Here is a 21,551-nt window from a genome sequence, read left to right on the forward strand (position 1 = left end):
TGGCAGAATTTAAAAGCAAACACTTCTGAATTTCCAGTAACAACAAACTGGATTCACAGTTCAAGTACCCTTTGGATGTGGTAACCAGGAGCTGGAGCAAGCAGCCAAATGCTCAGCGCGGATGTGGCCTCTCGCCAAGGGCAGGGTAGGAGATTCACAAGAGCCACGCTTTCTCTCTCTGAAGGCAGAGCACCAGGAAAGAATACCTCCCTCCCTGGCAGCCAGGGTGGCCACAGAGCTGGCCCAGGTTCATAGGCAGCCTCAAAAATCCTCCCATCCTTTATGTTTCTACAGCAAAGGATATTCCTTTTCCAGCTCACCTGTGCCAAGTGCTTCCCTCTCGGGGCAGCTCAGAGCTCTGCTGCCTACCACAGGCATCTGCAGAGGCTCCTCTGTAAACAGCTACTTCCAAACAGCTTAACCCACACAGATTTTTGCTTTGCTGGAAAAGGACATTGCAGTTCACTGCACGTTTGAAAAGCTCTTGCACACGCGTGGACACTGACACACACATTCACAAATGGTGGGGTTAACAGCTGTCGCCTGGGGACAAGCACATTCAACACTGGCTTAAAGCATAACTCCACTCATTTGATGAAAAAACTTAACAGTAAAATGTCTCAGGAGAAGCCACAGGGCTGTTATAGCTTTAACAGACCCCAAGTGCTTATCTCAAGCCGAGAGAGTGATTTCATGGCAATAATTTGTTTAAAGTGTTGCTGATTGCTTCCTATTTCTTCCCAGCAAATGACTTTTACACCTTTCTACTGTTGATTTTATATGAGCTGTTATGGCAATTACTCTGTGGGAGGCTGTATAAACATCACACAGACCCTTTTATCTCCCTACCAAAGGCCATAGAAGACACTCCTGAGACCAGATAAAAAGTATTTTCATACCTTTTCTCCTTTCTTGAAAACAAATATTGTTAAAAGTTGCTAACAGAGTTTTCTCTTGCTCTCACAGAACGTGTTCAAATGTGCTTCCAACAGAGACTGCCTGATCCCTGTATGTAGCCCCTTTGAAAGGACTTTATTTAAAGTAATAAATAAAATTATAGAGAGTTCATGGGGGCAAGGAACCACCCCTTCTCTGATAAAAGGAGAATATCTCTGAAAAAAATATTTCAGATTGGATTGACTCTTTCAGAAGATCTGTGGCTATACAGGAAATGATCAGGGCTAATCTGATCATCAGAGGAATCTCATTCTGGTACCTCTGGTGCATCCTCCTATTCTTCAGTGCCAGTACTAAGTGTTAGCTGTCTGCTTCTCTCATCCCTGCAGAGAACTGGTCCATGCAGTGAGTTTTGGAGTCTGGCCAAGGCACTTCGCATGTTTGACAGGAGCTCCAGCCCAAGGATTTGGTTTGGCCCATGAAAATTTTCTTCTCAATCCCAACTTCAAAGTTTCTGCAATGTCTGGTCAATAGCTCTCAGAGACATTCACGCCATCAGATCACCCATGAAGCCCAAGCTCCATCCCCATCTCTGTCAGATTAACCAGAGTGCACTACAGAGTCTGTGCCAGTTTTAGGCCTTTTTCTGCCAGTTTTGTTTCTTAAGAGGACTTAAAATAGCTGAACCAGCACAAAGTTAGAGCAGCACAGGAAGATCGTACAAGATCTGACATAAATCCTCCTGGTGCAAAGTTGGATTGTCAATAGGTTTTGGCACACTTATGCTGATGATGTGAATTTCTTCTTAATCAGCATTTCGTGTCATGTGACCATAGTGGTGGGTTTTTTCTTGTCAAAAAAATCTTTATGATATCCATGAAGAGTGAGAAAGACACCCTGATAGTAATTGATAGAAAGAGAATGACAGAGGATTAAAGCTTACAGGATGATTAACTCAATAATTCACTATTCTAGCTAGGTTTGTGATGCAAGTTCCATTTTAATGCTCAGTTTTCAGTTGTATGGGGGATTTGATAGTTTCACTGCAACTTATTTACAAAAAGAATTATTGAAGTTCTACATGCTTAGCAACGTATTATCTTCCTTTCTACGATTTAATGCAACATAGTCTAATATGATAATTTTTTTTCTGATACTCTGTGTGAATGAGATGTTTCAAATGTCTTGTGGATGAAGTCCCAAAATGCAAAAGGAAAACTTTTTTCCTTTTGCTTTTATAGGGGAAACACTTTTCCCCTATAGGCAAAATGGGGAAATCTTTGTGGTGTTATCATAGATCCTTAATCACAGTTTTCTATTTTGTATACAGTTTGCATTATTATTCCATTTCACAATCTCTGAACTTGTAATTACTTTGAGACAAGGTAAATTTGAAAGCAAGCACATCAGTTTGCTTCCACAAGCTGCCACTGCCATTGTCTCAGGGATGAAGAGCACACATACAATGTTGTGAGGGGGCACTCTTAGTTTTGTCCAGTTGTGTTCTTTACCTTTCCTGAATTATGGGTCAGATTGGTCTTGCAGAACATTCACTGCCCTGCTGATCCCTCTGCTGTTCATCCACCCCTGCTGATACTCCATTAATAGTACACAATGGTAGATTCTTACGTTAGCTTCCCACAATAAGTTTTGGGTGGAGTTTTCTCAGTGTTTAAAACACATCATCAATAATATCAGAGAACAGGACTCTAGTGGATTAAACTCACAATCAAGAAAGGGAATAAAGGTTACAATGCATATCCTTACTTACATAGAGTTCTCATCTCTATTTGCACTTCTGGGCAGCAGAATAACTCCTCAGCTTTAAGAAAAAGCAGGTACTCATCAATAGGCTCTACAACATCTGTTGAAAAACATGCTGCGTGCAGCATGACACCAAACAGGGGAGCACGAGCTCGTTAGGATGTTATGAAAGGAGTTCCCTTGTTCCTTGGACTGAAAGCCCATTGCTGTCTCCAGGTGGTAAAAACATTAAAATAAGACCAACTGTGCAACTCTGTTTATTTCACACAAGCATGAATTGGTCTGGTACAAGAACTGTCTGTCAAGTAAATGAAATTAGATAAGCAGGACTAACACAGTATTATGCTCTTGGCATAACAGTAACTCCTGTAACATTATCTAGATGGCTCCATAAATTGCTCTTAAGTACTCCAGGTGTTTTTACATGCATTTTCTTCACAAGCAGGCTTGGTAACATTGTTCTTCCCAACCTTTGCACACGCCTGTACACTCCCCTTCAGCCCTCAGAAAGGAGAACTGTGTGAAACAAAAGCTGAAGTGTTTATTCACAGCAGTACTAATTGAAGTAAAGCCTTCTGAGATCTATTTGCTGTATATGCCCATGGGTACGTGAAAATTCAATGCAATGCTGCCCCCTATTAAGTGAATATTCATTTGCCCAGCATGGAAAATCCTGGTTCAATCCCAAGATGTCCACAAGAATACCACTTAGACCAAATAAAAAGGAAACTGCTGTACAGTACCTGATGATCGTTTACAAGCTAACACAAAACTAACTAAATAGTCCCTTAATACTATCATATTCAGTCCTAAGGCCTCCTTTGGTGTGAATGGTGGCACTATTTCAGCACAAAAACTTGTTTCAAATTTAAAAAAATACAGTGTCTGTGTCTGGTCAAAGTTGCTTCCCAAATACAGCTCACTTCAAGCCATTTTATACAAATAGGACTATTTCTAACCTGTTTAAGTGTAAGAGGAGAAGAACTCAGAAAAAAACTCCCACTTTCCCAGCTACCTTTAGCAATTTAACAGCCATCTGGTATGGTTAAAGGGCTCTGGGAGATGTGCAGGGCCCTCAGGCTGCCTTACCCACCCTGGGTGTAAGGGACATTGGAGAGAAGAAGATCCCTGTGAGGGATACCCTGGCTGCCTGTCCACAGGCACAGAGAGGTGTTGGAGCCCCCAGGACACTGAAGACAGAGTGGGAGAGAGGTGGGACCTGTGTGCTGTGGACCAGGAGTGTGAACAGTCTGGGTGTCACTGAACATCAGTGCCCATGCAGGAGGTCCCAGGGCAAGGACAAGAGGAAATGGCCACGAGTTGCCCCAGGGGAAGTTTAGATTAAATATCAGGAAAAATTTCTCCAGCAAAAAGTTCTCCAAGCTCCCAGGACAGGCTCCCCAGGAAGGTGGTTGAGTCACTAACTTCAAGGGATGAAAGAAGTCCCGGCTCCTTTTTGTTCACTGGTATAGGTGCAACCCTAGGTTTCCATGGTGACATTTCTCAAAGGACTTCACCCAAAGGGAGTGAAATAATAGATACCAAATTGTATCTAATACACTAATGTCATTACAGCTTACTTACAAAATAAATATCCAGATGTCAATTTTCCAGCCTTCTTTAATCACATCTGACTAATCACAAATCTCTCCTTAAAACAGAAAAAGAAAGGAAATAAAAGAGCACACACAGAGAATTCAATTCTGCTCTTAGACAGAAATCTTTTCTGTCTAAGGTATTTCTATCACTTCTCTGAGATGTTTAGGATTATCTGTTGCTTGCTTGTCCCTCTCCAACTGCCCTTTCAGAAGCTCTGGATGGAAACCCCTAACAGGTTATTGTCCCCAGGATCTCTCCACCTCTGCACTCAGACTCAGCTGCCTCACAGCCTAAACCAGTCCAGGTTAACAGGGTTGGCTGGGAGCAGCTGGAGAGAGGATTTTTCAACTGTCCTCACATCCCTGACAGAAGTGCAGTCGCTTGTTGCTTCTAACCCAAGGGTGGCCACAGGGAATGTTCATGGGACTTGGGCTCCTAAATCATTACTGTGAAAGCTTGACCCCAAATCTGGAGCATGATGTGTAGCTACCAGCTGCGATGTGAAGAGACTTGGATCTGTCTAGTCTTAGTGGTTTGACTGTGGCTCTTTGCTAAAACAAACTTTTTAACGAGTTTGTCTCTGGAAGCCTTTGGATTTATTATCCTTGCAATGTTTGTTCTTAGAATGGCCTGCTGCAGGAAACACTTAGTGTTTTGCATTCTTCTTGTATCTGGTAACACACAAACTTCAGGCCTGTAATTCTATTCTTTAGAGTAATTGTAAATCATTACATCTTCTTTCACACTTCCATTTCTCCATTACTGCTCAGATAGCAATTGTTGTAATCCACAATTTGCGAGATAGATGGTGAAGTGCAGATGACAACAGCAGAGCCAGCAACATTGCTCCTTGTGCATCCTTCTAGTCTATGCTCCTCTTCCATTTGGAAAGAAGAAGCTGAATTTTTTTTATATAGGTTGTTAGCTCTGCTCAAACGATGCAGTGGTTGCCTACAGTCTGTGAACACTTTCCTTGAGACCCCATGGACCATATGGTCTCCAAATAAGTCATTCTAGGAGATATTTGCCTTATTCTCTACTTCTGCAGAAAACTACAAACCTGAGAATGGAAGAGGCAATAATTAATTATATTCTTGATTCCTGCTAGCAAGAAAATTTGTAATGAATTTTCCAGTGTAGCAAATTCTCCAACCTAAAAGCAACTCCTGTAACATTTTATATCACTTTCTGCTAGGGTACTTCTCAATTTAGTAGCTTCAATGTAAGGGGTTTTTTTTCAGTATAATAATAGAAATTTGCCATGTAAATTTATTTCCTATTGTGTAAGATTTTTTATAACTAAATTTTATTATCACAGGATCATAGAATCATTTAAGCTGGAAGAGGCCTATAAGGTCATGAACCCAACACTGCCAGGTCCACCACTGAACCTAAATGCCTCCTCTGCACATCTTTTAAATACCTCCAGGGTTAGCAACTCAAAATCTTCCCTGAGCAATCTGTGCTTGAACACCTTTTTCATTAAGAAATACTTCCTAATAGTCAATCTAAACTTTCTTGGCACAACCTGAGGTTGTTTTCTTTTGACCTATTGACTGTTACTTGGGGAAAGAGAATGACACCCTTAGTGCAGCCATCTTCATCCCAGAGCAATTCTTGAGACTGCATATTTCTGGCCCTTGTAGGCAAATCTATTCATTCTCTGTCATCTTTAGTCACCTGATTTCTCACCTCATAAATGTACAGCACAGCTGTCAAAGTAGGAGCATTTTCTGTATTTCAGTATTTACTTACATTCTCATGTCCCAGTTTTCTCAGGAATTTAATATCATGCTATAAATCTTTATCTCTTGAGTATTTTAAAGTCATCACATGCTTTAAAACTGAATCACAGGCAAAAGTATGTGTCGCACAGAATGGCCAAGTTAGTGGCATTTCTTGAAGGAATGATGCTTCATTTTAGTTTAGGAAAAAAAAATACTGGAAATTATTCAATCTGCTTATCAATGAATATGATAACACAATTCTTACCTTTATGTAAATGAAGAAACTCCCTAATTTTATATTCAGTGCTGTTACTCTGCAGATTGGAAGTAGATATCTGTTGAGAAAAATGTTTTCTTTTAAAGGCACAAGCTCTAGAGGACTCAGACAATTTGGCAGTATGTCTGGCAGTAGATAACATAACGCCTTTTGTTCTTAAACCTCTTTGAAATATGAATGAAATCCAACAGAGAGTTAGCAGCTCGACTGACTTCACTCATCATGAGTGGTATCATATAACCAAGCAACAGTCAAAGTCTGAATCCTGCTCCTGGAAGGAAATGCCAGTTACCTTGAGGCAATTCCATTCCTAGCAAAACACAAAGCTCCCCCAGTTGCAACGATGCAAGGTCACAGTGAGTGACACTACGGAGAGCAGACAAAGACACCAGATCTTAACTGAAAGAAATGAGACAGGAATAAAGAAACAAAGACTAAGTGAGGGTTTTTTTTTTGTTATGAGGGGAAACTACACAGGTGCCTTAGCTGCTGTTCTCCATGGGAAAGAAGAGGTGGGGCTGAGCTGGGAGGGTTGGAAACAGCATGTTAGCAATAAATGGATTTTTGCCTAGAGTGTAGACAGCTTTGTCCAACACATAACCAACACAGAGATACTTACATTATTGTTCTATCAGACTCTTGGCTGCTTTAAATGACATCAGGCTTAGAGAAGGCTTAGGGAAGCAGTAAGTTTCTGCAAAGTATCCTGTGCCCATGTTCGTTCTTTAACTCTTCAGGAATCCAGCTCAGTCTACAGGAGCTTTTTTGTCTGCTTCAGCATGTTCTGACATATTCTGACTCCTACTCCTCTGGCATTATCAAGCAGGAGATCACAGTTATCGCAGCAGCATGTGTCATTTTGGGATGGAATGCATCTTCACAAGCTTTATTAATCAAATTATAGGCCCTCATCTGTTCAAAGTTCAATTTGCAAAACATTTTTCAAAAGCAGAGACATATTACATGACTCATTCCACATGATACAGCAACTTTAGTGTCCTACAGTAAAAGCTCCTCAGAGATGATCCATGACATATTGCCCAGAACATTAACAAAATATGTATAATTTGCATTTTATCACTACCTAGCTTTCTTTTTTACCTTTCTCTTTTTGTGTCTTATATTTTTGGTAGACCAGTAACATAATACTGAACCTTACAAAGAGAGGAACCTTCAGCATCCTGTCCCTAAATTTCAGCGTGAGCAGAAATGATTTGCAGTACAGTCCAGTTACCCTGCCTTCATGTTGTGCAGCTGAGGAAAAATGGGGAAGTTACTCCAGCAGAGTAACTCTGAGTGTTCTTTGCTGGAGTTCACCAGTGACATCAGTGACTTTTAGAGTGCAAGAGTCAGTTTCTCTGACAGAAAAAGATGCTTTCCAAATTTTTTATATACTAGTATGGCATTTTCAAATAGGTTAAAAGCAAGTTACTTCTGGCAGGACCTTCACCATAAGCTTTCTCTATGTTTCTGATTGCACAGCTCTGTTAATCAATTTTACACCACTAATGTTCCTGATCTACTACCCAAATGTGCCCTCCAGAGTTTCTGTGATCTGCTGTAAGCCTGATAGTATATTTTTTAAATTAGTTTGCCTTAGAGGGGAAAAGATTAAGGCCCTCTAGACCCTTGACTACCTACTTTTAGGTCTTTGCCAGAAGATGTATCTCTTTTATCTCTCTTGCAGAGAAAATTTCTCTCATTTTGTGGCACTGGAGGTAATACTTCAAAGCCACCCACTATAAATTGAAGGACAGAAACTTGAATATCATTAGCTCTTGGAAGCCATATTATTGGCTCCAGGGGGGAGAACTAATTCTGATACGATCATGGCGCAGCTTTTCTTTGCACTAAATCTCTGCCTGCCTCAGAGAATGTTTTTTAGTTACTTCCACTGCCATTGCTTTTGGCATAATGTGCAACAGGTTTCATATCCCAGAATGCATAGTGGTTTATTTCTGTCTTGAATTTTCAGTTTGCATGGAGATGTAAAATACAAATGGTCACAGATATTTTCTATGGTCAGTTAGTTAAAGAGAGCTCACAATGTATTGTGTTGCTTTCTGGAACTGATTTTCTTCTGCAGGATAACCCCACTATTTTAAAGAAACATTTCACTGAAGTCATATTAAGCATAAAGAGATGCAAAGGAGAAGTGAGCATTTGACTGTATATGTGCATAAAGTTCCTCGTTGTTTGTTTCTCTTGCAGCTTAATACCAAAGTTCTCTGCAGAACACCAAGTATTTGTAATGCTTTTCATTTTACTGTTCTATTTTTATATTTTGTCATAGAGTTCTGCTAAAATTCTCTGCTGCATTCCTGTTCATGTAAATCTCCATATGGCCAATTCAGAGAAAACAATGTGCTGCACACAAATAAAAAGAAACAAACTGAAAGCACACACCAAGGACTGTTTTGTCTGTCCCCATGATCTGAAAACCATAGGAGTTTATCTCAGATATGAAGTTGAAACTATATCTATAGTCTTAATTAAGCAACAATGCCAGACTCTTTACAAATTTACCAGCTGTGGAAGCTGCAAACATACAATGTGGAAACAAATCAAATGCATATGAAACCATATTTACAACTACCACTGAGTAAGAAAACAACACAGTTTTTGAAAGTTGTTACATAGTTCTGTACTATTCATTTTAGATTTCTATATATTTCTGGTTTCATTTTTTTTAAGATAGGGATTGCCATTTGTTAATGACATCAGAATTTCATCTCTTCGACCAGAATGCCACTCATTTCCAGCAAATCTATTGGAAAGCTGACCCATCACGATTAAAAAAACTCAAGTGACAACCAAAAGTCTGTCCTGGTAATGGAGAGCCTATGAGGTACATCTGCTACATGCCCCCAGATTGTCAGGTAGTGAGCACCCTGCAATTATTTGTGAGATTATCATCAGTATTGCCCTGCTAATGACTTGGGACCCTGAGAAAGTGAGCCCAAGATTCTGTCTATGATGCAGCTTGGGCATCCCCTTCTTTCTGTAGTTGTTCTGTAGTTCTGTAGTTTTTCCTCTTATTCTGTCATGAAAAAATGCTCAGCTTGCTAGAATTAATATCATTAAATATTAACCCCAAGCATTTAATGAAGCCTTCCAAAATACGGATTATATATTCCACGCTCCATCTTATATTTTTTCAAAATATCAGTTATTATGAAGGAATTCCAGAATTCATCAATACAGTTATTATTCCAAAATATATTTATTATATCCCAGGAAAACACAGGATTTATTGCATAAATTTTACTGCACAAAACACTGGTAAGATATCAGAAAACCTTTTGGAATTTTTTTTCTCAAAATTGTCCTGTGCCAGACTGGATGAGACAGCTGAAGGGAGTAAGCCTTGTTCTGCCTTGTTCTGTATGCCACAGTGACCCAAGCGTATTGCAAAAGTGACCCAAAGTCCTCACTCCTGGGTTTGTCACAGGGATGGCTGGGAGGGATTTCAGGAGGAGATTGCAGCCAAAATAGTTTTATTCAGGGCTATTTTATACCAGAAAAAAAGTAAGTTTATAAATTAAACCCAAACACTTTACCTAGTGATCTGTTTACATTTAAACTGTTTCTGATCACATTTAAATTGTTTTTCATGAGCAGCTGTCAAGAGAAGTTATGTCCTTCTACTTTTGATGTTTAGATTGTATTTTCACTACAAATTTGACCTTAATGCTTATGTTTAGTATCAAGAGCTAAACAAAAATCAATATGTTCAAGATCATATGAGATTAGATAAAGCAAGAAAATACTCCCAGGCTTAAAACTTATTATTTATTCTCAGATAATACCTTTTTTCTTTCACAGGTTTGCCTTATATATACATACATATACAAAATAGCTATTGCTCTTCAACATTTTTCTAACTCTATACTTCTTTGTTGGCATACAGCTTCTTATCCAGAATTACATGAGGGTTTCTGCCATGCAGTTGCAAGTAGAATTGTAGATACAGTTTTGTCCATTGAGACCACAGACTCACCTGGATCAGTGAGGAAAGTACAGCATAACTCCACAGAAAAGTCTTTTCAATGAAAGTTTAGATAGCAGGTCTTAAACTCGGGAAAGGATTCCAAGAGCTTTTTGAATGGTAGGCTGGACCAGCATAGGAAAGCTGGCCTGAGCTTTTGATATTCACCACTGATATATGAGTGTTTGGGAACAGTATTCATTAGCAGATATTTATTAGTCAGTATTGAGTCATTCACTGCCTTACATGAGCCTAACAAATGCATAGATGAATAGGAACTGTCTACCTCGTGTTTCTCAGGGAATAGAAACCACAGCCTATTTTCTTCCCATTAATATATATAATTAATATATACTGCATTCCTACAAAATAAAGAAAAGCTCATAAGCAAATTCCCAGCCTACTTCCAAGGTATTTTAGCAATCTCTCCTAAATACATCTCTGTGCCCTCTTCTGCCCAGTGTTGCTAGAACCTGACCAGGAATTTCCCTAGAGAGAAACATAAAGGTCTACATTCTGCTGTCAACAGCATTTACAGAGCTATCAAGAAAACAGCTGGGGATGGGGCCAGCACCATGCCATGCATGTGCCACTCACTCTGCAGGATGAGGGTGCATCCTTTGCCAGCCAGCACTGGTTCGGGAGCGCTTTGATTCTCCTTTACCATTTCCCAGCTCACCTACTCAGTAGCCCTCCTCACTGTGAAGTAGAAAGGAAAGAGAAAAACTGTTTACCCTTTTTCTCTCTTCATCACAGTCATGGTTAACTGTTGTTTCTGTGTCATCTGTAGTGCTCCAATGAATTACCAAGTTTTGAGGTGTAGAGGTTGCAGAAGGACAGTGTATTAAAGACATGATGAGCAAAGGTCCACCTTGCTGCTCTCCCTGTGCCTATCAAGGCAGGAGACAGAGCAGTCTTATCCATTCCCTCCCAAAGCTGTGTACCAGTGGGAGAAACAGGAGAGGGAGGGAAGATGAAATGGAAAGGAGATAGAAGAGAGATAAATGGCAAGAGATCAAATATGTAAGGGAGAGAACAGCCTTGCATAACCTTAGGATTTGGTGCAGCCTGGTCACACTTCTTTCAGTTGCAAGCTTTGACAGCTTGCTAGACCATTCAGAAAATGTTCCCACAAGAAAGGGATTTAAATTTCAAAAAAAACCTCTTATTTTTACTATTGTTATATCCTGATAATTTCCAGGATTTCTGACAACATGCCAGTTTCCAGGGAGACACAGAAATCCATATAAGAAATTATTCAAACTAGAAACGCACATGAGAAATTAATAAAACACTTGCTGTTTTGCCTCTTGCTTCCTTTGATAAAGGAGGCCATTAGCATCTTTCAGCTGAACAGCTTCCACCCAGTTCCTGTGTATGAGAGCACACATCAGGAACGTGTCTATGTGAGACTGAGCTGTTCCTCAAAACTCCCAAAGCACGCACAGTGCACCATTGGCTGGTACTCCAAGACCGCAGTTTTACTACTAATTTTACGTAGTGAACAGGAAACACACACTACAATACTCTCTGTCATATCAATTAAATTGAAAAATCCTGATCCTTCCTTAAAAAGAGAAGTCTACTCATTTCCCATGCATAAAACACTACGTCAAGAAAGTCATGAGTCATGGATTAAAAATGGCACCTTTAGAATACTTCTTCAATGCTTATGATTTGAGGACCTGCAGCCCACAGTAAGCCACTAACATGCAGAAAAAATGCTTACACCTCAACACTTGTATGGCAGAGTCTCTCAAAATTAACCTCTGCCCTTCTGTGACAACATCTATTTTTTTTTGTATAGAAATAAAAGCAAAGCCATGCTGGATTGTCTTTCCTATTCCAGCCCCCTCCCCATCTTTCTCGTTTTTAAGTATGGGTTAAAACATTGAAGAAGAAAGTTTCATATCTCTTGATCCAGAGCTTTAAGCCTAAAGAGCAGGAAGGAGAAGGAACGGGAAGCCCCAGTGAGCGCAGATCATCTTCCGTAGCCTGTGAGTTCTGTGAAGAAAAAGCGAAGATGGAGCCCAAGCACACTATGGCGTGCTCTCCCTGTTTACTCTAGAATATCCCCAATTTACTGACAGCACAAAGCAGTACCGTATTGTTTATAATGTCATTTCTCAAGAATGCAATGTCCCACCCTCTCCCACTCTCAGCCTTAAACTTGTTTGATGAACAGAGTTTTCCAGTAAAGACAACATGATATTTGGCCAGAGTGGTGGAATAAGAAACATGATTCTTTTCATGTTGGACACTTGCGTAATATTTCTCAACATCCAAAGCTGGGTTTATGCAGGATTACAGCAATCCTTTTATTATTCATGAAAGATGACAGCATGCCGTGTGATAATGTTTAGGTTAGTCATCATGCAATTTACAATAGCTTATGTGGAGGGAAATATGAAATTTTAGTTAGTAAAATGAAGTCTTTAATTAATTTCATCTGCCCAACATTTGCTCTATTTTTCTTTTTTACTCAAGCAGTAAATATCTTCCAAAAGATTCACAGAGCAGAGACTTGTCTTACAGCAACAGCTAAGAAAAGTGCTTATTAATGCCCTGAGCCTGCCGTGCGTGACACAGCCAGGTATGTTATGCTGTGGATCTCCGATCTGCATGTGAAAAACAGGTTTCACACAACCCTTTGTAGCTACTCCAGGCCTGCAAAGGCTTGCATGTCCTGTGCTGGAGAACAGCATTCCTCCAGTGGAAGAGGAAAGGAGACAACCCTCAGCCCATCATCATCACCGCCTTCTCATGTAGGTATTGCTACTACCTCCACCAGAAAAGGAGAAACATATAGTCATCCTTCCAGGGAGAGGTAAGGAAAAAGCAGGGAAAACCAGATGTGAGACCTGCTGAGATTAACTTTTCCAAAAAGTCTCCATCTGACCCTCTGGGTGTTATCAGTAATGTTAATCGCAAATGATCGTCTAAAGACAACAATATGAGACATGGACGGGCTTCATTGCAGTGCAGCCATAAATAATTAAATACAATGTAATAAATGAACCTGTCAAAACCAGCTGGCATAAAGTTAGAGTGACTAATCTGATCTGACTGCCAAAACCAGCACACAAGAAAATCTCCATCTGTGAGCTGAACACCCAAGGTGCTCAGGGGGCCTGTTGTGCATGCCTGCCTCAGCTACCCAGAGCAAAGATGATGCTCAGAGGTGCCCTGTGGGGGCAGGTGGGTGTCCCTGAGGACAGAGAAGTGTGAAGGACAGTACTTAATTGCTACTGCATGTCACCACGTGTCATACATACAGCCTAGAACTGGATTCTTAATTTTTTTATTTTCAAAATGGGATAAGACACTTCAGGGAAAGCTGACCCTCCAGTAAAAGTTTTTTCTTGCATGTACGCACAACACTTTTTTACCTACATGAACTATATTAATAAAATGTCTCTGGTTGTGTGAAGATTTACTCAGAGCCAAGAAGTTAAAACTACACCCTTAACTCTGAGGCTTGAGCATTTTAAAAATGTGACTTTTCTCCTCTTTTCATTGTGAAAAAAAAAAAAAAAAAAAATTAGTAAAAAGGAAATGAATCTGCAGCTGACCAAAACACACTTCAAAACACATGCGTCATAAAAAACTGGCATTTTTGGAAGATGACTGTTGGCCACACATTGGTGATGTTATTGGAGTTTTTCCTTTAAGGTCAGACATTTAATCTAAGTATTATTAACACTTAAATAATTTGCCAATTTTTTTCCCTTACTAAGCTTTTTTTCAAAATGGTTATTGGTTTGTTTCCTTTAAAACTGTGTTTCAAGTGTGACTTTTAATGGAATTTCAATAACAATATCTCTTTAAAAGTAAAACACATTTTTGGGAAACTAAAAATATTTCGGAACAGAAACCTTTCAATTTCAAATCAGCCTCATCACTTTCTATGCTGCACTCTCTTATTTATGGCTGACTGTCCATTTCATTGAAGCTAAAAAATTAGACAGTAAGATATTTTTGCTGTGTCTGCACACGTATGTACATGTAAAAAACATATAAAAATACATACACACGTATGCTATTTGACCAAGGCCAATTTGGATAAACAAAAAGTCAGAAATGCCTGAAAATGGTGATCTCTGGTGGAATAACTCTGTAGCTACAATAGGCATCAATGTTACCAGGAATTTGCTTTCTCGATCTAATTGCAATTAACATTCTAGCAGGGCCTAGAGATGCTGCTGTAATTGTAATTTATTAGACTGAGACGATGATTTCTTGATAGTCTCTTCCTTCTGTTGGGGGAAACATACTCACTTTTTTAGAATTTATTTATTGATTTATTTGCAGTTGGATGTATTTTTGGGAGGATCCTCCGCCCCATAGCAAGATCAGGGGTAAAGCCGATGAAAAGCATTTCAGTGTTTGAAATTCTTTGGTTGACACACAACCTCGTCTGCATCTCTCTCTTTTACATTAGGAAAAGAAAGAGAAAGGGGATATTATCCTTGCACAGGCTGATACAACATAAATATTTTGAAGTTCCTCGCGTAGATAAGAAAAAAATGTTCCCGATTCTGCCTCCCTTTCTGCATCACATTTTGCCAACAGCTGCTTCATTTAGCTATTGTCAGGCACGATGTATAAAACAATGCGTATGCTCCGAGCAGACCTTATGTCTGATGACGCTGGAGCCGAAGTCCGAGGGATGGGACGTGGGTACAGCCAAGGAAGCTGCGACACTCTCTGTCACCCAAGGCGCTTCAAGGATCCTCCCGCTCGCCATCAGATCACGGTGGCGGGACCTGCAGCTCCAGAAAGGCCTCCCCCTTTGACTTTAAGCAGGTGTTGAGGCAGGTGCCAGCCCGGCATTTCCCCTCTGGGCCCGCTTTTGCGGCGGGCAGGGCTCTCTGCGGCGGGCCGGCACCCCGCGCCTCCGCGCTCCTAATCAGGCTTCCTGCAGCAGCGGCAGCCGGCGGCACATTCTTCTGCCGGCTACCTGCCTCAGTGGAGGCCTTCTCCTTGGAACTGCCGCCCGCAGCCAGCTGGCCGGAGTGGCAGAGGAGCTGTGGGGGCTCGGTGGGGAAGTCTGGGAGGAAGGCAGCCCCGTGCGGAGAATGGCAGGAAAGCTGTGTCTGTGCCTGCTGCAGGCAGCGCGGCGCCGGGAGCCGCCCGCCCTTCGGGCGCGTCCCGGCATTTCCGAGTCGCAGCCACGGCTCTCGCTAACAGCCAAATATTTCACTCTGGAGACATACTACACTTCCTGATATAGGATGCACTTGCATGTCTCCCGGTGACCTTAAACACTAATAAAGGAGTCATAATACGACCTAGACGGGCCCCGAGAGCCAGCCGGCGCACGGGTGATGGAAAGGGAGGTTCAAGGGGTGGGAGCGCTTGTCTGCTCTTTGTTCGGCAGCTTTCGTGTCGTGTTCCTTCCCTTTTGATTATGCAGGGGAAGGAATTTTCAAATACATTTGTGTTGCCCTTCTGCCAACAGCAGAAATTAATCCGGTGTGCCGGGAGAGAAAAAGCTGCCTGTGCTGACGGCTGGGGCTCAGCAGCATCTCCAGCAGCTTGCGTCCGACCGAGGATCCCTCTCGCCTCTTGCTCCCCACAACCGCGGCCAGCCAAGAAAAAGGGCATCACAAACACTGACCCTCCCACCGATCCTTCTCACTTATTTCCACTGCCTGGCCAAGGCGAGAAGCTGTTGTGCCTATGCATCGTGGACATTTTAAGGCTGCCTTGCAGTTGTAAACTCGGAGAGACATCCACCTCCTACCCAAATCACAGGCTGAAGGGATGGTGAGGTTCCCGATGCTGTTGGGTCAGAATTTATCCTGCTGACCACAGACTTACCTGCACTCAAAGGAGTGGAGAACTTAGCCCCTTCAGTGAAAAGAAATACAGAGGCTATTACGTGCTGCCTCCTGCCACACGAGGAGTTTTGTACTGCCTTGGCTCTACAGCTAAGCAAAAATAAGCAGAGAGAGGTTAATTTTGGACCATGCTGGCAATCTAGCTATCAACCATAAAATGTGCTCAGACTTGCTAAATAATGAGTGAATGATGACTTTGTTACCAGCAAAATGGTATAGTGTCACAGTGTTAGAGATCAAATGCAAGCGGAGGAGAAACAAGAGACCACCAGGATAAGAGGCAGACTTTCTCATCAGCAGAGAAAACTATTTTACTCTTTTAATAGCTCTAAAAATACTCCATTTGACCGTGAACCTATGTTATTTAGATCTGTTTATTTGTAAAAGGAAGGATAACAGTCTTCAACTCTATATTACATAAGATCAGCTGACATTTGCTATGATATCATAGACCAACAAAATGAAATAACTCGCAGAGAAAATATTGACTTTCTTTGTCTGAAATTAAGCCAGCAGAGAGAGGAGAGATGAATATAAAATAAGAAAAAATATTAGAGCAGTCATATCCAAACTAAATTTAGATACAAGCGATGCATGTCCTGATTTAGGAAAGTGCAAGAAAAGATGTTAAGCATTATTTTCTCTAATAGAAAAGCTTTAAGTTGCATAAAATAATCCTCGGCTAAGAAACAATGTATTGAGACAATTCTCACATGTAACGAAAAGTAAAGTGCACCGTGCTATCATCCTCCAACACTTTCACAGAATTCCCAGTGATTTTTACAGGACCTATGTAGGGATTTTGGAGGGAGGCCTTCAGCTGCATGGAGAAACAGGAGGGTGAACCTGTACACATGGAAATTCTTAATGCTCATTTTCACTACACAGCCCAGCAACTCAAAACACTTTTAAGTCTGCTCTCAGCTAAGACACTAATCAAATAACCTCACATGTGACATGCCCTTCGAGTATCAGTCTGCCTTCAAGACTCTTTCCCAGGATCTGACTGACAAGGGCAATTAATCAGGGCTGGGTCCACTGTAGCCAACAATGTGACGTCAGTGCAAAGTTGGTGAGAAGTCCACACCAGAGTTCTTTTTTTGCATCAACTTTGTTCTTAACATCGTGCTGTTGCTCACTTACACCTCATTTTTTAAAAACAAATACACATTTTTGAAGCTTCTGGTAGAATACATTTCTCAGCTTAATTCAGTAAACTAACAGAAATTTCTACAAAATCCTATTCACTCACATTCCACTTTTTGCAAAGTGGAAAGAAGCAATCATGACTGTCTGAATACTTCTGTCACAGAGACTTTTCTAACATTTCTTCTGAACATCCAGAACAGTTTCCTGAGCAAGTTTTCTAGGGTCTGATATGCTCACTTGTTTTTTTCAATTCACCATCGTGTGTATGGAGAATATTCTCCTGACTTTTTCCAAATTCTTCTGTTTTAATCCAATGCATCTAAAAAACAACTCTTATCTCCCTCAAGCTCTAGGCTTGGAGGGGATGAAATGCTGTCTCCTGTATGCTCTAGGGTTTTAGGATGGCAGAAGCTTTGAATGTCAATCTTTTTTTAATATTTACAGGAATTGATTCATTACACTACACCCTCAGTACCGAGTTTACACTTGTGTTCATAAATCACATCAGGTCAAGAACTGCATTGAGGACCTCATCCATTCAGCATCTGGCCTTTATGTAGCAAAATCAGGTTTGGAAGACTTTGGAGACCTTGTCACTTCTTAGAGAATCCTTGTGTTTTGCGTTATTTCTGTTTTCCTATAGTGCCTTATTAAGCAGTACTTCTACCTCCCATTACCCCTTGCTAGTTCTGTCCAAGCAGGATTTTTAGCATCCCCCTGCAATGTTCCAGGCCTCTCCACCTCTTTCCTTCTTCCTCTTGGCCTTTTGTTTGCTGTTTCTGTTGAGTATTTCTGCACAGCATTTCAGTTGCTTTAAAGGCAACCCTATTGGTGCCTCAGCTGATCTCAATTTGTATGTTACACAAGAAAGAAAAAAAATAATAAAATAAAACCAGTCTGAAATACCATTTGTTTTTTACTCTGTAAAATACACCATAAGTTCACCTCATGCCATGTCTGTTTCCATTCTCCTCCGCATCGATTTTTCCATGGAAACTTGCACCAGCGTCATCCAGGACAGGAACGCCCCGCACCTGGGCTTGCCCTGCGTGACAGGAGGAGGGCACTGCTGGGAAGGTGAGTGTGACTGACAGACAAATGGCCCGAGGCTCTTTGGCACATGTGTTTCTCAAGCTCCAGTTGTGAGTTGACATGTTTACATTGCAAACCACTCACAGATTGCAGTGGGTGCAAACAGGCATCTTCAATTATTCGTGCGGCCTCTTCCCCATAAATAAAATATTAAGAAAGACAGAAAACTGCCTGCTAGCCTGTTTACTGCCAGGATTTCTCCCATCTTGTGGTACTCAAGCAGAGTGACTGGGACAAACTCCTCGGCTGTTGTGGAAAAAAGAACGAGCCCAGATGACAAATGAGCCCAGACAATGGTCAGGTGAAGGGCACCGTGGTGATGGGATGGCCCTGCAGCAAGGGGGAGGTCAGCGCCCTGGCTGACCTGTAGGCACACTTCAGCACGTCATCCCAGACTTGCTGTCACCCCACAACAGGGAGCTGTTGGCCACACCAGTCCTGCTTGCCCCAGAGGTGGAAACAGCCCTTTCAGCCTCCCCAGCTGCTGAAAGAGGGTCACCAGAGCTACATAACAGGTTTAACCCAGGTGGTACCTCTGTCACATCCACCCCTACGTACCTCAGCAGAGCTCCTAATCAATGCCAAGGGAATTTCATTTGGGCCACAAAGCATGTTCATGTGTTCAGTCAGACTTTTCTCCAATATTGTTGACATGGCACAAACAAAACCACAGGCAGATACACAGATGTCACATGTGAATCTTGTGTAGATGTAGAAATACTTTTGGTCTAGCTGTATTTCAAGTGGAATTTTTTTTTCCTAAAGAACCTATCTGAGTTATAATCTAAACACTATTTTTCAAAGTGACCTTAGGGCCTGCCTCCCTCCAGCTCTTGGTCAGGCTAATTGCTTCTCCAAGCTGGAAGTTGGATCACTTCACATGTGGCTGGGCTTTGCACACCTCAATCCACAGATATCCCTCCATATGTTTGGCATATGGCAATGGAGACAGGAACACGAGGTCACAGGTGCTGTGCAGGACACTACCTGAGTCCTATGTCACTGCCTGGCACACAGGAGAAAGCAAGAGCTTCAGTTCATGCTGGACATGTTAGCAAAGAGTGCAGGGAGCAGTTTTTCTGGAACTCTTTAAATTTTGATCTTTTATAACTAATGGAAAAGGAATTTATAAACAAATAAATTAACCAAAGCAGAGAAAATACGTTTTGGAAGACCAGTCTCCAGCAACAATCTACAGAATCGTTCAGCAGTGGTTCAGCAATGCTTTTCTTTTCCGCAATTTCCTAGGAGTTGTATTCATCCTGCCTTCAAGGATTGGTGCTCCTGCTTAATCAGATTTATAATAAGCCTAATATTTAGGTTCTCAAGAACAATTTGAGATTTCCTTCCAGTGAACATTAGAAAATGATAGTGTGATTAGCCATGATATCTCTCTGACTGGGACTGTTAAAGAAAACAAGCAGTTGGCACAACTATTTGATTTGGGAAGAAAGAGAAGGAAGAGTAATGACAGCCAGTTTCCAGGTTTTTAATAGAGGAAATGTTTTTGATACAGAAGTCCCATCCCAGTTGTATTTAAGTTCACATACTAAGTAACACAAGTTTGTTTTTCAAACATGGAAAGGTTCAGAAAAGCTGATTAAAATTATTTTTTGCAGCCCTCTATTCACCTTTTTCTTTATGCAGCCCCTGAAAGTTAAAAGAGTTATGACATGTTAAGATAACCAAAGGGTCAATCCTGCCTAAAAATATATTAGTCAGCTAAGACAAGAGCAGTTTATTGCCCAGCTCTGCCTTTGGACCATAAGGACTTTGTTAGCATAAAAGGAGACATTATTTTTCAGAGAAATATGATGTCAGTAGAACTCTTGAAGAATAAACAAATCTTTTCCTTCATTGTGCATTTCAATCTTAGAAAAATAGTGAACTGACTTTCTTCTCACATTTTTTACCATGAGTGATGCACAAGGCAGAAAAAATCTTCTCAATAGATTATGAAATTTCAAGCTGAACCTAAAAGGCTTGGAAAAAAGTTTTAGATTTAAGGACTGTGACACTGAAACAAGTGGCAGAACAGAACTCTGCAACTTTACATTTTTGTTTTCTATGATTCAGTCTGATCCCTTCCAAAAACAGAAGACTATACAAGGCATTGACTAGAGAGCTGTTTCTTTTTCTTCGAATTTCAAAGTGCTTTTTTTTCCCTGGTCTGAAAATGTCTTAAAAGTAAACATCTGTCTTTCATCTGCTGGATGGCAATTTAAGAACATCTACCATTAACCCCCCAGGCACCTCTGCAGATTTGAGGTCACTCATAGCAAAAGATGCTCAGGGCTCTTGGGGGTCCTTGGCTGCAGAGTAACCCAGAGCATCTATATCTCTTTCTGTGAAGAGAATAAGCATCAGGGATCCCTTTCTGCAATACAGCTGGGGCATATGAAAAAAGTCATAAAAAAGATCCTAAAACAAAAACATCACTTACAGTATATGATGTCTGTTCCTACATGTGTTCCCAATAGTGTCTTCAAGACAGGCCTGCATTTAAAAAAAAAAACAAAAAAAAAAAAAAAGGAAATATTAACACCTATTACAACTGAACAAAAAATGTACTCTCTGGGATTTTTATGTCTAAAAACACAGTCTTTCTTTCTCATCTTTAGCTCCCAAGTCTATCTACTGCTCTCTTCTGGAGTTCACCTCTGATTAAATACTTGCGCACATTCAAGGTGCAGGTACTTGACACTCTAGAATACATCTGATCTGTTAAATGGGAAGGAAATTCTTTGCCTCCTTTGTCTGATATACCACCTAACATATTTCAGGAAATATGAAATCAGATTGAGCCTGAAATGCCATGTCTCACCCAGGGACTCCTAAATGGCATTTCCCTGTGCTTGGGATAAGTGCTGGACACCATTTCTTCAAAGAACAAACTGATCTTTATCCCACCCCAAACTGGCTACCCCAGGACTTGGAACAGACCTCATGAAATTCAAACTAATGTCTGCCAAATGACTGCTAAGCCACTAGAGCAGTGCTAGCCCATTCTGGCACTTCTCAGCCAGGACAGCAAGATGCCTTTGAGCAGGGAGTAAGAAAAAAAAGTGATGGTGGCTGGGCTGGGGGAGACCAAGGTGCTGTGACACACTGCTAGAACATTGCGTGTGTTGCCTCCAGCATTTAACACAAAGCATAAGTGTTCAAGGGACTAATGCCTAAATATCTTTCAGCCTATTCTGTTTTGTTTTATGAGG

General features: G+C 41.0%; 1 long non-coding RNA gene across 2 annotated transcripts in view; it reads right to left on the reverse strand.

Moving 5' to 3' along the window:
* The window catches only part of LOC111927223 (uncharacterized), a 133,324-nt gene that overhangs the window by 55,320 nt on the left and 56,453 nt on the right, over window positions 1-21,551 (reverse strand). Inside the window, exons 4-5 of one of the 2 annotated variants that reach the window (XR_015283183.1) lie at window positions 20,780-20,832; window positions 16,453-19,986 (exon numbers count right to left, since the gene is read on the reverse strand). This is a non-coding gene — a long non-coding RNA (uncharacterized LOC111927223). Of the gene's footprint in view, window positions 1-16,452; window positions 19,987-20,779; window positions 20,833-21,551 lie in introns of those variants that run through there. The other variant, XR_015283184.1, reaches the window with a different exon arrangement.

The sequence above is a fragment of the Cyanistes caeruleus genome, chromosome 2 (genome assembly GCF_971803275.1).
Source record: "Cyanistes caeruleus chromosome 2, bCyaCae1.hap1.1, whole genome shotgun sequence".
NCBI classification, from domain to species: Eukaryota; Metazoa; Chordata; class Aves; order Passeriformes; family Paridae; genus Cyanistes; species Cyanistes caeruleus.